Below are 17,374 nucleotides of genomic sequence, written 5' to 3'. Positions count from 1 at the left end.
GTTGTGTTAGGGTTTTCCAGAGAAACAAAACTAATTTTGTAGCTCTCTGTCTCTATTTCAATCTGTACCTAGAAAGATACAGAGACAGGGAGATCTATTGTAAGAATTAACTCACACAGTTATGAAGCCCAATAGTCCCAAGATTTGCTAGTAGCAAGCTGGAACTGTAAAACCAAAAACAACAACAACAACAACAACAACAAAAACAAACAAACAAACAAACAACAAAAAAAAAAAGTGGAGTGATTCAGTCCAAGTCTAAAGGCCTGAGAACCATAGGAGTTGAGTTGATGGTATAAGTCCCAGCCTAAGTCTAAAGGCCTGTGGGACACCTGGGTGGCTCAGTGGTTGAGAATCCGCCTTCAGCTCAGGGTGTGATGCCCGGGGTCCTGGGATCCAGTCCCACATCTGTCTCCCTGCGTGGAGCTGCTTCTCCCTCTGCCTGTGTCTCTGCTTCTCTCTGTGTGTCTCTCATGAATAAACAAATAAAATAAAATCTTTAAGTCTAAAGACCTGAGAATTAGGAGGCCAATGGTATAAGTCTTGGTATAAATCTAAAGGCCCAAGAACCAAGACACCAATATCCAAGGGCAAAAGAAGATGAATCCCAACTCAAACATAAAGCAAATTCTCCCTTTCTCCACCTTTATTCTACTCAAGCCCTCTACTGATAGGATAATACCCACCAGCAGCGGTGAAGTTGATCTTCTTTTGTTCGGTTTACCAATTGCTTACCTCTTTTTAAGCTTACCTCTTTTTAAATCATCCTTCTAGACACATCCAGAAACACTGCATACCAGATAACTGGATATTTCTTGTCCAGTCAATTTGAAAATTGCACCTTACAGAGCTCTAATAGGAGTAGACATCATGAAGGAATATATGGAACAATAAGAAAGAGAAATTTTAAGAAAGAATAAAAAAGAAATAGCATTAATAAAAAATAATATGACATAAATGAAGAATATCTTTGATGGGCTCATAGGTAGATTGGATATGACTGAAGAAAAAAGCCTCTGAGCTTGGAAATATGTCAGTATAAGTGTCCATACCTGAAAAACAAACAGGAAATGTCTGGGGAGGGGGGAAAAAGAAACATAATATCCAAGGACTGTGGGACAACTACAAAAAGTATAATGTATGCATATTAGTAATACCAAAATGAGACAAAGGAGAGAAAAAAACAGAAGAAATATTTGGAAAAAATAATGACAGTTTCCCCAAATTAATATAAGACACCAAACCACGGATATAGGAAGCTCAGAGAACAGTAGACAGGATAAATGCACACAACAACAATGTGTAGAAATATCACATTCATGCTGCAGAAGTTTTTAAACAAATTATCTTGAACGAAGCCAGAGGAGGGGAAAATGCCTTACTCATACAGGAGCAAATATAAGAATTATATCAGACTTCTCCTCAGAAACCATTCAAGCAAGAAGAGAGCAGAGTGAAATATTTAAAGCACTGAGAGAAAAAAATTAGAAATGTAAATATAGATTACTATTTTCAAAAATGAAGGAGAAATGAAAACAAAACAGTGAGAGCATTTTTTTTGCTAATGGGTTTATCTTGCAAAAAATGTTGAAAGAAAATATTCAGAGAAAAGGTAAATGATGTTAGTTCAAAAATTCAGATGTACATGAAGAAAGGAAGATCATTACAGAAGGAATAAGTAAAACAAAAATTTGCATTATTCTTCATAAATGAGATAACTTCAAAATAACAGTAGCTATAATACATTCAAAGAAGATATACAGATGGCAAATAAGCATATGAAAACATGGTCAACATCCTGCATCATTAGGGAATTGCAAATTAAAACGCCAATGAAATATCATTACACAGCTATTAGAATGGTCAAAAGTCATTTTGGAAGATAGTTGGGGAGTTTCTTAAAAAAACTAATCATATCCCTACCATATAAGGCAGCCAACTGCACATTCCTTGGTAATTCTCCAAAGAAGTGGAGCACTTACACACAAACAAACCTGCACGTGGATGTTTAGAGCAGCTTTATTCATAATTGCTAAAACTTGGAAGCAACCAAGGTGTCCTTCAGGATGAATGAGTAAATAAACTGTAGTACATCCCGACAATAGAATGAGATTCAGCACCATAAAAAATGAGCTATCAAATCATGAAAAAAAAAAAAACATAGAGGAATGTATAGCATCAAGAGTGAATCCTAAAAACAAACAAAAAACCAAAACCAAAACAAAACAAAACAAAAAAAAACAAGTGAATCCTAATGTAGACTATGGGCTTTGGGGGCTTTGGGTGATAATGTGTCAATAGAGTGTCATTGATTGTGACAGTCCTACCATGCTGAAGAAGGATGCTGATAGTGGAGGAGGGTGTGTGGTGTGTGTACCTGGGCACAGGGAGCGCTTGGTAACGCTCGGCACTTTCACTCAATTTTGCTGTGAACCTAAATCTGTTCTGAAAAGTATAGTCTATTTAAAAACAAATAGTATGCCAAAGTATATGTTTATGTTAATATTGGGCAGTCAGAAATCATTATTTTCTATCTATCTATTTATCATCTACCTATCATCTATCTATAAAACCATGTATTCCTCAAAATCTATTGCAAAGAAAGACCATGTAATTTTGACATTTTAGCACAGCAATTGATTCGTAGCCACATACAGACCAATCTCATAAACCTTCCTGAATGTTTGCCTTTGGAACATCGTAATATTGTGGTATTACGATGCACACATTTTTTCAATAGGAAGAAAAGATCAGCATCCTAACCATATACACAATTTATCTATTTTTTAGATCCTTTAACCTTGGTGCTATTTCTTGGCCAGATAACAATGGTAATCTAAGGATATTATTTAGATTAGTAGACTGGTTGACAAGAGATTATTGTCAAACTAACTGAGGCCTTTAAGTATATAATGGAGAAATGAAATATATATATATATATATATATATATTTTTTTTTTTTTTTTTTTTTTTTTTTGCTTAGTTCTATTGCCTTTATTGCTAAAAGTAGCATTTCTTCCTTGTCATTCTTGCTAGTTTCTACTTTGGCTAAGAGAGAGATGTGACTAAACAGTAACCTTATAATTTTCCAGCTATATTAAATTTTAGCTTTTAATGGAAAGAGTAAGCTAACATTAATTCTATGAGCTCTCCTCTTTGCGGAAGCTCCAAATAGAAAATATATTCATTCATTTAATCCTCAAACATTTTAAGCGCCAAGTAGAAGTATAGTGCATTTCAACTGCCACAGAAACTCCAAGATAAATATAGCATATACCAAATATGCTTATTATATCAGGGGACTGAGTAATTAGAGCAAATACTCCACCAATCCACAAAATCTGGCTGATACACTGCTTAGTTCTCAAAGAGTTTACAGTGAATTACAGAAAGATACACAAATGGCTACATACAAAGGAAAACCTTGAAATGTCCAAATCATGGCATATAGGAAAATAAGCAGGGATCCCTGGGTGGCGCAGCGGTTTAGCTCCTGCCTTTGGCCCAGGGCGTGATCCTGGAGACCCGGGATCGAATCCCACGTCGGGCTCCCGGTGCATGGAGCCTGCTTCTCCCTCTGCCTGTGTCTCTGCCTCTCTCTCTCTCTCTGTGACTATCATAAATAAATAAAAATTAAAAAAAAAAGAAAATAAGCAGGCAGCAGAGAAGGCAGTTAGGAAGTTCTCAGAGAAAAACAAGCATTTGAGCTGAAAGTTAGAAAAAGAAAAAAAAAAACATAACACAAATGTTAAGCATTTGTGCTGTTTAAATATTAAGGATAGAAATAAACTTCTGTTCATAGTTTGAAAATTGCTGATACTCACAGTAAATTAAAAAATAAAATTTAGAAACCAGTGAAGAAATATACCAGCCTGTTGGAAATGTGCCTTAAGAACCAAGGTAATTGCTTTTCACCATTTCAGGTTTAACATTTGAAAATGGTTTTCAAACCTCTAGTTTTAAGAAAAAAATAGATTGTTTCATACTCATACACAGAGGGTATTCCCATGACACATATATTGATCAGGATTAGCTGATGCTGCCATATTTGACACGATGATGTTTTCCATATCACTAACTCAATCTCCTGTGACCCTGATGGATCGTCAGGGCAGCTCCATGATCCAGATGATTTTTATTTCATGGTCCCATCATTTCAACACACAGGTTAGAGGGAAGTGGAGACAAGGCCTTTAATGCACCTGATCCTGAGGAGCCAGACTCCACTAACACTCATGATCCTTTGGTCAGAACAGTAACAACAAGGAACATCACTGACCATGATTTCCATGGCCTGGAAGTGTATGCAGGAAGGAGAGGCGACTCAGAGAGCGATGATTACTAGTGATGTTAACCACAGAAACACATTCATCAGCTCAGCTTTGGCAAGTATGCCACTCTACATGGAGAGTAGGCATAGCCATAATCAGATATGTGGAAGATTCGAGATTCCATGACTTAAACCATGGACAGAAATGAGCACACTTCCCTAAAATTATGTACATCAGATTATAAAAGTTCCAGTTACACAGCAGTGGGATCTCTCTATTGTCATGCAAAGATATGAGCCTGTAAGTGCTACTTGAAGTTTAGGACTCTCTGGCATGAAAATCAAGTCATCCAGAGGATGTATTTATTGTATCATGAGTAAGGAGCTTTGTGTTCATATTTCCAGCTCTGCCTACAAAGTCTTCTTATAAATTCTTGGGGGAAAAATTAGTTAACTTTTCTAGACCAATGTTTTTAGTTTTAAGAAACTTCAATGGAAGAAACACCAAGGTTGCATGATCTCCAACATACTAAGTTTACATGACGTGATGCATTTTATATTTTCTTATTTAATTTCTACTTAAGCTTTGCGTAGTGGCAGTGTCATAGCCAATGAGGTTTATCCGAGGCGTGATTATTGCTAATTGAAAACTTTTCCTAATTTCCACTTAAGACAACATGCCAAATAAAAGTGGTGATTAAAAGAATAAGTTGAACTTGACAAATACTAAAAATTATCCTTCAAATCTTTTTTATGTGACTTTTTTTTTTAATAATGAAAGCACTTATTAAGGAGGTCCTTCTTATACTATGATAATTAAGTCAAGCTGGAGTTGGATCCTAGATGGAATTACTTTATTCAAAATCAAGTTGTTTGGTTAAAAAAAAAAAAAGAAAAACAAACTTAGTTGTTTCAGTAGTTATTCCTGAGTATTTATATACATGAAGAAATCATTGGTAATCTTTAGAAACCATTTATTTCAAATAACAAGTATGCTACTTTATTAGAGAGTATTGTAAGTTCTTTGAAAATTTAGAAGTCTTCATAAGAAATCTTTTTTTACAAGTACTAAATAATATGTTGTTATGAATGCATCATCTACCAATACATTTCTTTTCAATACAGCATTTCACAATCAGGTAGCTCATTTAATATAGCACACATTTTTTTTTTTTTTTCAGACTGAGGGTAGAAAGGAAGACATACTAAGAGATACAAGCTTTCCTCATATTAGGGGAAGAAGCTAGCATGTGAAGCTAAAATGGTACCTAAGAAAGGATATTATTTATAGAAGCTAGAATATGAAAGGAAATGGCAGGAGATGTCGGAATTGATTGAAACACTCAACCTTGACAGCTCTGAAATTTGCAGGTTGAATACCTGCCACAATTTGTGAATGATCCTCTATATTCTTAAACTGCTTGGTTTAGCTAGCATTGTGATAGAAATGGATGAGAGAAGCCAAGAAACTCTAAGCCATATACAAGTTCCATTTCATTCCTAAGACTTATCCTAATATATGTTATTCTGCAATAAAAGAAAGAACTAGAGAAGTATATATTGATGCTGATCAGAATTTTCATCTTTAGAAACTATCCTGAATTTCAAAATGTAAACATTTCCAAAGAACATTTTCTTTTTTACTGAGGTGCTCTCTTGTAATGTAAGGAATCTGTACATGAATATGTATTTTTATTAAATGCATTTATTCACCTGTTATTAAGGTACCTGGGTATTGTGCATATGTGTCTGTCTGTGCATGTGTGTGTGTAACAGTTAAACATTCACTCAATATATGGTAATGAAGAATTTGTGGCTGGTTTATTAAATAAGATTGGCTAAATTGCAGAATGCTCTAAAATTGCAGAGTGCTCTAAATAACCAGGCCAGAAAATAATAAACGAATATTGCCAAATGAAAATGCACAGAAAATAGTTCAACTCTCTTGGCTAGTAAAGGGTAACACAGGCTTATTAAAGCCAGCCATTTGTTATGTTTGCAAGAGTCTGGGTACAACTAGATCAGAAATAAAATTACTTGGTCTCAGTTAAGTCAAAACAAGATAAATAATAAACTAGCGAGACTCTTCCATTGATGTAGAGATGTTCTTTTTAGCCTAGCAAAATCCAAATCCCACCATTCTCACCCAATATTTATATTCTTTAAACACACACAGAACTACACGCTGTATCTCAAGTACAGAAAATATCTAACTGTAGTTATTGTAAATATTGTTGTAACATATACAGATTATGTTTGTATTAGAGTTATTTAAATTTATTACTTTCTCCTGAGATAATGCCAAAAATCGCACATTTCAAGACACTGAACATCTTACTATTCTCTCTCGATAAATATTAAGACCACAATGGTCACTTTGTAAAAACCATACATTTTGTTGAAGTCGAGAAATTACTAGTACCTAAACAATACTTCCAAAAGAAACAATGACTCTAGGGAAATCTAGAATAGATTTCACCTGTTCCACTAACATAGGAAAAGTGGGAGCAGGGGGCTCGTAAGTTGATGAAGAGAAACACTTTTGCATCAGTAGGTTAAGCCTCCAACTCTCGGTTTGGCTCAGGTCATGATCTCGGAGTTGTGGGATCGAGCTTCCAGATCAGGCTCGGTGCTCAAGGCAGAGTCTGCTTCAGATTCTCTCTTCTTCTCCTCTCACTCACTGTCTCTCTCAAATATATAAATAAAATCTTAGAAATATAAAATATTTAACATTCAACTATTAAGGAAAACAAACAATAATATTCTCCTTTCTTCCCAGATATTTTCCAGAATGGGGACAAAGAGGAACGTTGACTTAAAAAAATTCATGAAAATACAGTGACTTTCTTATGACATTGAGAGATAGAAAAATATGGGTTCCGTTAGATACATTTAATTGATAAGAACAAGTGTTAGTAAATAATGCAATATCACTTAAACACCAAGTTCAATAATTCTAAGGAATAAATTCTGACTTTCCCACTACCACCAGCACCACCAGCACCAAAAACATTCCCTGATTTAATCACTATCCAAGAATAGATTTCACCTGTTCCACTTAACATAGGAAAAGGTGGGAGCAGGGGGGCTTGTAAGTTGATGAAGAGAAACACTTTTCCTTTTCCCTTTAGGGAAAACATACATTTTTTTTTTAAATTTACATGGAATATGCATCCTGGCTTTGGCATTTGCTTATCACTCCATCTTTATGTATCATAGTATGCTACCCCACACACTTCCAAATCACCTACCCCAATTTGGGTATCCTTTCTTGATTATGATTTTATAATTCTATTCTATCTGTTATCATACTTCAATGTCACCACTCCCCTTTCAGAGAGCAACACGGGGCCTATATAACACAATAATTGTAACTATAGAGGCAATTACAATACTTGGCAAATACCAAACTCTCCAAGGTCTTTTGAATAATTGGAAGAGGTAATGTAAGAATGTGATAGCTCCAGATCATGTAGTGTTTGTTAAAAGTAATTTCTGACTGAAATAAACTCTCTCTATAAAAGTTATATTGCAATATTTCAATGTAGTGTAAGCGATATCCAAATTACTGGTACAATCTGTCAGAGAAATTAAATAAAAAACATGAGAGGCAGTTATGTAAGACTAAACACACAGAATATAACTAGAAATATCTGTGATAAATATTCCCTTTTTGCTTTACATAACAGTTAAGCTACAGTTTATTTTATTTATTTATTTATTTATTTATTTATTTATTTATTTATTTATTTTACTGTATTTATTCATAAGAGACAGAGAGAGACAGAGGCAGAGACACAGGCAGAGGGAGAAGCAGGCTCCATGCAGGGAGCCCAATGTGGGACTTGATCCCGGGTCTCCAGGGTCAGGCCTGGGGCTCTAGGCGGTGCAAAACCCGAGCCACCTGGGCTGGCCCTATTTATTTTTTTAAGAAAATATTTATATATTTATTTTGAGAGAGCATGTGTGTGAGCAAGTGGCGGTAGGGGAGCAGAGGGAGAGGGAGAGAGAGAATCTCAAGCAAACTCCCACTGAGAGTGGAGCCTGACATGGGCCTCCATTTCACCCTACTGAAATCATGACCTGACCCTAAACCAAGAGATGGACACTCAACTGAGCCACCCAGGAGTCCCTACGGTTGTATTTTGTTTCATTTTAAACAAAATTACCTAAATATGGAAGAATAATGGTATGGTAGAATGAAGATATTACATGCAACTGGTTGACCTGATTTTAAATCTCAGGTTTGCTATTTTGTTGCTCTGTGAATGAGGAAGGGTATATTCACTCTCAAGCTCACTTACCTTGCAGGGAAACTGGTATCTAATTAATAATATCTTAAATGAGAAAATGTCTGAACACAGTGCTCACATGTGGAAGGTACTGGCACTAGGTGGTCCCCACAGTCTGCAGAAGACAATGAATTTATTTACTTAATTTCTCAAGTCAAATGTTAGATAAAAGCAAAATCTGACAGAGGACTAAGTGTGCACTAATTGAGAAAATATTTTAAAACTCAAGCCTCGGTTTCATATAAATTAAGGACATTAAGGATGCCATGAGGATCAAATTAGGGAAGAGATGAGTGACTTTGTAAGTTATATTAGTAGTAAATACAAATTAGACTAAAACTGAAAATGTGATTCAATACCAAACTAAATAAAGGTGAAAAGGAAGTAGAAGAAGATGACTTCACCAGGTGCCCTTTCTGTGAAATTTTGTTATTCTACTCCTTTATCAAATTAATGTTTATTTGAAATCAAAAGTTCCTGTTTAAACCTACAAAATCATATACTTATTCAGACAATGACAAATGAACATACTGATTATTCAGTAAAGGGGTGGAGATATAAACATTATAAGAATATGAGGCATAATGGTTTATAAGACTTCTGTATTAGCAAAGGACAGATTGTGAGCATGTTAATATAAAGACAAAGAGTTGAGATAACAAGTGGAAGAATAAGTTGGAGTGAGGTGCAGAAACTAGAAAACTTTGGGGCACCTGGGTGACTGAGCCTTTGGCTCAGGTTGTGATCCCAGAGTCTTGGGATCAAGTTCCACATCTGGCTCCACGTAGGGAGCCTGCTTCTTTTTCTGCCTAAGCTATGCCTCTATCTCTGTGTCTCTCATGAATAAATAAATAAAATCTTTAAAAAAAGTAAAAGAAAGAAAACTTCAAAGTGCTGCTGCTAGTTCCAGCCCCATAGTATGTAGTTAACTATAAGTCTATGGGAGAAGGTCCGTCTCAAACACAGGAAGTGTTCTCAAAATCAGTGACTCTGGGGATAGAGGGTGAGGGACTAGTGCTATAGGTAGAAAATAGCATTGGTCATTGTCAATAACTCTTGAGTCAAGAGTGAGTTGGTGACCAATATCTTACTATAGAGCAATTTCTCCATTAATGGAGAGAAATAGGAGAAGCAATCTAGTTTTGAGGAAGAAGGGATGGCAGGAATCATCACCTTATAAATAAATGAATTGCAGGGAAACTGAGGAGCAATATAGATAGATAGCTAGATTTTCACAGGTAAGGGATGCTGGATTTCAGCATTTCGCTGGAGATTTTCATGTAAAAAAAATGAAAAGTAATCAAGTACATGGAAGGAATGTGTCACTTTTTATTAAAAACTTTTAAAGTATGGAATGATCAGGATACTCTAGTTGAAATCATTTTAATCATGGATTATAGCAATTCTAACAAGCTTGCACAGAGAGTGCTCATCTTTTCATCATCTTGTGTTGTTGTGGTTGTTCTTTTTTTAGGGTGAAACTGTATAAAGCAAATTATTCAGAAGATAGCAACTTTATTACATATGCATTAAGGAAATTAGCCATATATCTGAAATGAAGTTTGCCATGGAGATAGAAGCTCTCTTAATCTCTAAACATATAAAATCTCTCATTTATTTAATTCTTTGAAGTAACTAAGTTATTACTTATTGATTCACTTTATTAAAGACATTGAGACTAAAATTACTCAAGACTCTAAGACCATTAAAATCCCAATTTATTAGTAATGATAGAAGAAATGAGGAAAGATTTTGTCACTTTCTCCAAAAATATTAATTTTGACATCATTCTTTTTTTCCCGCTGAATAAGCTTCCAGCCTCTTGAAGAATTCTAAATTGTAAAGTTTTCATTCAACTTTTTAATGCAGATATTTTTATCCGATGTTATAAAAACAACCTACAAATTACTTACATTCACACAAGCACTAGGATATCTACAGAGTTATTTTCTGTGCAGGCAATTTTTAAAATATTAATGGCTTTAAAAATGAAATATAGATGCTTACACAAATAGGCACTCATCTAAGAAAATCATCAGCCCTTTTAAACAAAATGAAAACAAAAATTGATAATCTGTGATTTAGGGAATAGATTTTTATCACTGTTGTCTTAGTAGGGATAAATTAGGATGATAATAGGCAACAAAAATAACTCATCTGTATATAAAGTAATAATTTATTCTAATTATTTCCATTGTTATTTTACAGTGTCAAATTTCTCCATAGATAAGTAAAGCTATACTACAAATTACTGGCAGGGTAAATATACTATTTATCATATTATTTAAGTTATGTAATGCTTGCAAAGATACGTTTTATTGAGTTATTTTAAATCACCTTAACCCAAAAGACTAAAACGGATAATCTGCTACATCATGTGTTAGCCTCAAAAATCAAACTCGGCTACAAACCTTGTTGTTATGGAAAGACGGAGGACAAGTGACCTCCATCTTAATGCTTTCTTGCTGGAGGCAAGTAGAAAACTCAGTTTTCTAGCCTATACTCCTAGGATTTTATGATCATTCTTTGAGGAATCTGATTCTGTATTCTGAAGTCTGACTGCTGACAGCTTTAAGTCTCATTTTCCCTCTTCCTCCTGTGTCCTATATCTGATCAAGCTCATAAGAAGGCCTGGTGTCTCTCCTTTGGGCAAGTTGGGGATTTAAATCATGCAAGCCCCTTCCTACATGAATCGCCATCCTGGCACCACTCTCTAAACCACAATAAAATCCAGGCCATTGTCCTCTCCTTGCTTTCTCAAAGCACTTTGAACCTGCCTGGAAGTCTTGTCTTCCTCTGCCAGAGGTCTTAATTGCATTTTTCACATTAATTTGTGTTTAGGACATGAAGGTGGTCGAAAGTAAGGATTAAAAATATAGTTAAGAATGATCTTATTCTCAAGGTTCAATAGTCTGTTGAGGTCAATGGTAGGTAAACACATAATTAAAATAGAGATACGAAGTCTATGGTAGGCAGAAGCCCAAATGAAATTCTTAAATGTGAGAAAAAAAACTAGAAATAATTAAATAAACTTTGAGGTTGGAGATGACTTCTTGGATGAATGATTTATGTTTTAAAGGTTAAAAAAATAAAGGTTAAATAAAAGTCAGCCACATGGAGAATTCATGCAGGAGCATTATTGCAGGAAAATGGAATATTATAAAAAATATGAAAAAGAAAATTCTAGATTGTGTTAATTGCAAGCAATTTATCCTGCCCAGAAAGTCTCCTTTAAAGGAAAGAATGGTGGTAAATAAGGCCATTTAATTAAGATCAGAATGAATGTCTTGTAAACTCACCTTTTGAGTTTAGATTTTATGGCTTTTGCTATTTTCGGTATTATTCCATCAACTAAATGATTAAGACTCCATTGCACTCTGTAGGTTGTCTTTTAGTACCCAAAACATTCTTAAGAGTTATATTGCCTATAGTTCAGAAAAAAATATACAGCTAGCTAATTTTTACTCCAACATGTTACGACTAAAAAATAATAATTATTGGCCAGCCTAATCGACCAATTCAGACATGATTTATGGCTGTACACATTAGAATACCTTTTATTGCTACTTATAACTGTTGTCTTAATCTTCATAAAATGTATCCATCATTATCTTTCCCATTCCTTAATCAAAATAACCAAAACTGTTGAGGTATAATTGAAGTATAAATTTAATTTGCCTGCTTCTATTGGGTCCTCTTCCCCTTCTAGTTATATACTTCTTTGCAGCTAATCGTAGCCATATCACTTGCTGTACTCAATGATATGGAAGCATAAGTGATATCTGCCTTTTTAATACGAGGGTTGTTTTTTTTTTTTTTTTGATAAGCAGACCTAAAAGGTTATAGATCTAAAAGAGATAACTAATGGATGGTTTAGCCTCCCTCAGTCTAACTGCTAAATTGCTGCAATACAGATGATTGACCAGAAGATCCAGAAGACTTACAATGAGTATTTCTAACATCTCACTCATTAAGCTATTTAGATTTTAGTGTGAGGTCACTGAGATTTTAGAGTTTCTTATATTAGTATAACATGTAGCTATCAGCCAATGTAATTTGTTTGTAAAAGTATCAAGATAATTACATAGATTACATTAATAACTAGCAATAAAAAAACAAATAATGATAAAGATATGATAAAACTGGTGGTAGCCTCTCCTGAAATTTATGCAGATGACCACTCTTTGATTCATTTATTCATGCTTTTAAGAAACTTTCGCTTCTTTTCAAGCATAAGCATTACACTCAGTGTACATTACTTATTGAAATTTCTGCAGCAAATAGTAAAGAAAAACCTTGTCCTCTATGTTGTTATGGTCTATTTAATAAAGAAATCATAAGAGACCTTCTTTTTTAAAGCTGCAGGATTTAAAAGAATAGGAAGCATTGTATTTAGCCCTATTAGGTAAAAGTTCATGAATGAAATGACATTTAGTCTATGTCCAGTTTTAATATTATGTATGTGTACCAGACTTCTGAACCCACTCCTTTAGATATGACTGACCATATAAAATAGGCCTAACTATTGGATATCTCTCTCTCCCCCCTCCCTCTCTCTCTGGTCATCCTCCTAGTCAGCTTCTTATTTGGATGTAACCTTTAAATGCAAACTTTATTAAAATTAGATAGTAATATATGGAAACTTGCTATTCATTTTCCTTCAATATCTACATAGATAGATCCTTCACTTCAAGTATCAGCTCAATTGTCACTTCTTCATAAAAAATTACCTAAATTTAGCACGTTTAATTTTCTTCTTTAAATTGGTAACTGACATGATGTTATATTGCATTTTAAAATATATATTTATTGTCTATCTCTTCCACTGGAATGTAAACTCTATGAAGGTAGATAGTTTGTTTTATGTGGTGTCTATCATACCTCTAGCTCTAGTTCAGTCCTTGTCATGCAATATTTATTGGGTGAATTAATAATGAAAGGATAATAAATATCTGTAATGAATATATTCTGAGCCTTTTTCTTGGAGGTTAAAATTATAACATTCCGTGCCTTCAGTGACTAATACTGTAAATCTACAGGGTACATTTTGCTTCCTTTTCAAACAGGAATAAACTAGAAGTGAAATATATGAAGATGTTGATGGCCAACATATCTCAATAGGTATTGCAATGTTTCTTTTCAATATCCTTTTATATTTCAAAATAGAAGTGGACAACCCCCCCCCCCCCCATCGGGGACTTTGCAACCCTGAATCAAATAAAAGAAGTATATTTTTGTGTAGTTTGAAAACACAGCTGGAACTGTTTACTCTCTAGACAAGTTTTGATTACAAATAGTAGACTCTGCTTCTCTTTTCCAATCTCCTTAAATAAAGCAGAGGAGTGACATCTATAAAGTGAGTCAGGGAAGTAAGTAGGAGTAGAACAGAAATAATAGCACTGATGTTACTCATATTGTTTCACTTGCTTTGAGTCTAAATATAATATAAACTAATAGGACAAACCTGAATGAAATAAAATTGAATATTCATATTTTTTCTTCACTTTTCTATTAGTTGGATGCATGCATATGACTTAAGGGGGGAAATGAATTTCCTATCATTTAAGCCGCTTGGTTTGAATGCCAGAGGGACATACTTAGGTTTTCTATGATCTAATAAGTTCACTCTATAGATAATGGAGGAACTAAGGAAAATATATAACTGTCTCAGCAGGTTTCTTTAAAAAAAGTTTAAAAATCTAGATACAAAGCAATTCTAGTAAATCAATAGTAGCTGTAGTATATATCATTTGGAATAAGCAATCATTTTCTCATCAGATATCCATTTTGCCTAGAATTTTCTAACCTAATGAATCATGATCTCTTCATAGTTATTATTTTCCTATTCCATTACTCATTAATTATACATTTTTCTTCTACTTAAAAATTTTACTTTTCATAACTTGTACATTTATGAATCCTCGACTTCTTTCTTTTTCTGTGTTTCAAGTTGTAGCCTCCCAGCATAAAGATAATAACTAGGTTAGCTCACCACCTACTAACCAGGTATACTTCACCTATTGGTAAAGCACCCTATGTCCCATTCATGGCTGCTGAGAAACATACATGTGACTATTTTTTTTTTCTTTAATGTCATGCAGATCCCTGATACTCTCTCTGTTGATGACGTTAAGAAGTTGATTAAATAGTGCAAAACAGAGTAACTTACACAGAAGAAATCCTGCTGAAGAGAACTTAGTGGTTTAACAACTGTTTTCATGCTCAGAATATTAATGAAGTCATCAATAACTTTAAACTAATTAAATCAGAAAACTAATCCCAAATTTCAGCCTTACGACATCTTCCCTCAACTCCATCCTTTAATCTATGTCTAGTAATATTACTGGTGTCTGAGTTTAATTAAGAAAAGAGAATCATTACAAGTAATTTGGGAATCATAGTCCCATGGGAATATGACTTAAAAGAATATGGAATGAGCTAAGGAAGTCAATGTCTGGAAAGTTGTCACATATTTGGAGAAAATTTGCTAAGGAGTTCATATGGATACACAGGAGTGTTGAACCCAGGGAACATAAAACCATTAGAAAAGCCACCAGGCCTGGCTGCCAGGACCACAGGTCTAGATCATAGGGAAACCTGAGAAGCCACCAGAACCAATCACTGCCACAATCCTCTTAGAATAACATTTGTTTCATTGCTGCTTTTGCAAATTCTATGCCCAATGACCTCATTAGCAAACTGTAACTTAGAGCTTCGCAGGAGAAGCCATTCTAGAAATTTTTGGAAGGAATCAGTGGCAGTGCAGAGTTAACCACAGACTATCTAGCATAGATGGCTTTGTTGTTCTGTGGATCTACAGTGTTCTTCCTGGGGTTAGGGAAAAATGAAGGAATTAGTTTTCTAAAAAAATTAACCAAAGTTAAGAGAAAGAGATTCCAACAGTAATAATTTCATATGAGTAAGAAATTCTAAAATATGTCTCTTGAAAATATTTTTTTTGGGCAGCCCAGGTGGCTCAGTGGTTTAGCACCGCCTTGGGCCCAGGACGTGATTCTGGAGACTCGAGATGGAGTCCCACGTCGGGCTCACTGCGTGGAACCTGCTTCTCCCTCCGCCTGTGTCTCTGCCTCTCTCTCTCTCTCTCTCTCTCTCTTTCTGTCTCTCATGAATAAATGAATAAAATCTTTAAAAAATTTATAATCTATCACATTAACAGACTAAAAATGAAAAAATCACATGATCATGTTAATAGATGCTATAAAAATTAAAAGACTTTGAGCAAGTCTAACACTCATCCATGAAAAAAAATTCTCAGTAAACTAGACATAGAAAGAAATGTCTTTAACTTAATAAAAATGTCTGGGGCTCCTCGGTGGCTCAGTGGTTGAGCATTTGCCTTAGGCACAGGGTGTGATCCCTGGGTTGGGGGATCTGGTCCCTTATCAGGCTCCCTGCAAGGAGCCTGCTTCTCCCTCAGCCTATGTCTCTGCATCTCTCTCTCTCTGTGTCTCTCCTGAATAAATAAATAAAATTTATCAATCAATCAACCAATCAATCTATAATAAAACCATAGCTAACATTATACCTAATGGTGAGAAACTCAAAGCATTCTTGTCAAGATTAGATACAAGACAAGAATGTTTATTTTCAATATTACTTTTTTAACACTATAGTGGAAGTCCTTGTAATGTAATAGGGCAAGAATAGGAAATAAAAGATACAGATTAGGAAGAAGAAATAAATCTTCTTCTGTATCAATATAGGGAACTTCACAGATGGTGTGATCATCTGTGTAGAAAATCTGAAAGGATCAACAAAAAAACTTCTGGAACTAATAAGTAATTATATCAAGTTTGCAAAAGAAAAGGTTAAGATACAAAATGCAACTGCTTTTCTCAATACAAATAATGAACAAGTAGAATTTGGAGTAGAAAAAGCAGTGCCATTTCCATTAACACCAAAAATACAAAATATTTAGGCATAAATCTAGCAAAATATATGCAAGATCTATATGAAGAAATGACAAACCGTGATTAACAAAATCAAAGAAGAACTAAATAAATAGTGAGATATTCCCTGTTTATTGATAAGAGGACACAATATTGTCAAGACATTAGTTCCTCTATAGATTCAATGCAATCCCAACCAAAATTCCAGCAAGTTATTATGTGTAATTGACAAACTAACTCTAAAGTTTCTATGGAATGGGTGACGGGCACTGGGTGTTATTCTGTATGTTAGTAAATTGAACACCAATAAAAAAAAAAAAAAAAAAAAGTTTCTATGGAGAGGCAAAAGACCCAGAATAGCCAACACAATATTGAAGGAGAAGAACAAAATCACAGAACTGACACTACCCAAATTCAAGACTTACTATACAGCTAAAATGATCAAGAGTATGATATTGGTGAATAGACAGATTAATGAAATAAAATAGAAAGGCTAACAATAGACCCGCAGAAATATGATCAATTGATTTTTTTTAATTTTTTTTTTATTTATTTATGATAGTCACACACAGAGAGAGAGACAGAGAGAGAGAGAGGCAGAGACACAGGCAGAGGGAGAAGCAGGCTCCATGCACCCAGAGCCCGACGTGGGATTCGATCCCGGGTCTCCAGGATCGCGCCCTGGGCCAAAGGCAGGCGCCAAACCGCTGCACCACCCAGGGATCCCGATCAATTGATTTTTGACAAAAAAAAAAAAAAAAAAAAAAAGATGATACAGTAAAACAAATATAGTCTCTTCAAAAAATGGTGTTGGGATAACTGGACATCCATATGTGAAAAAAAAAAAGAAAGGAAGAGAGAGAGAAAAGAAAGAAGAAACAAAGAAAAAGAAGAGAAAGAAA

The 17,374-nt window shown here is 34.5% G+C and overlaps 1 pseudogene; it reads left to right on the top strand.

Moving 5' to 3' along the window:
- Positions 1-4,852: 4,852 nt before the first annotated feature.
- LOC119864520 lies at positions 4,853-5,014 on the top strand (annotated as a pseudogene).
- The last annotated feature ends 12,360 nt before the right edge of the window (positions 5,015-17,374 follow it).

This window comes from Canis lupus, chromosome 19 (genome assembly GCF_011100685.1).
Source record: "Canis lupus familiaris isolate Mischka breed German Shepherd chromosome 19, alternate assembly UU_Cfam_GSD_1.0, whole genome shotgun sequence".
NCBI lineage: Eukaryota > Metazoa > Chordata > Mammalia > Carnivora > Canidae > Canis > Canis lupus.
Note: the sequence above shows the minus strand (reverse complement) of the source record. Positions and strands in the feature narration are given on the sequence as shown.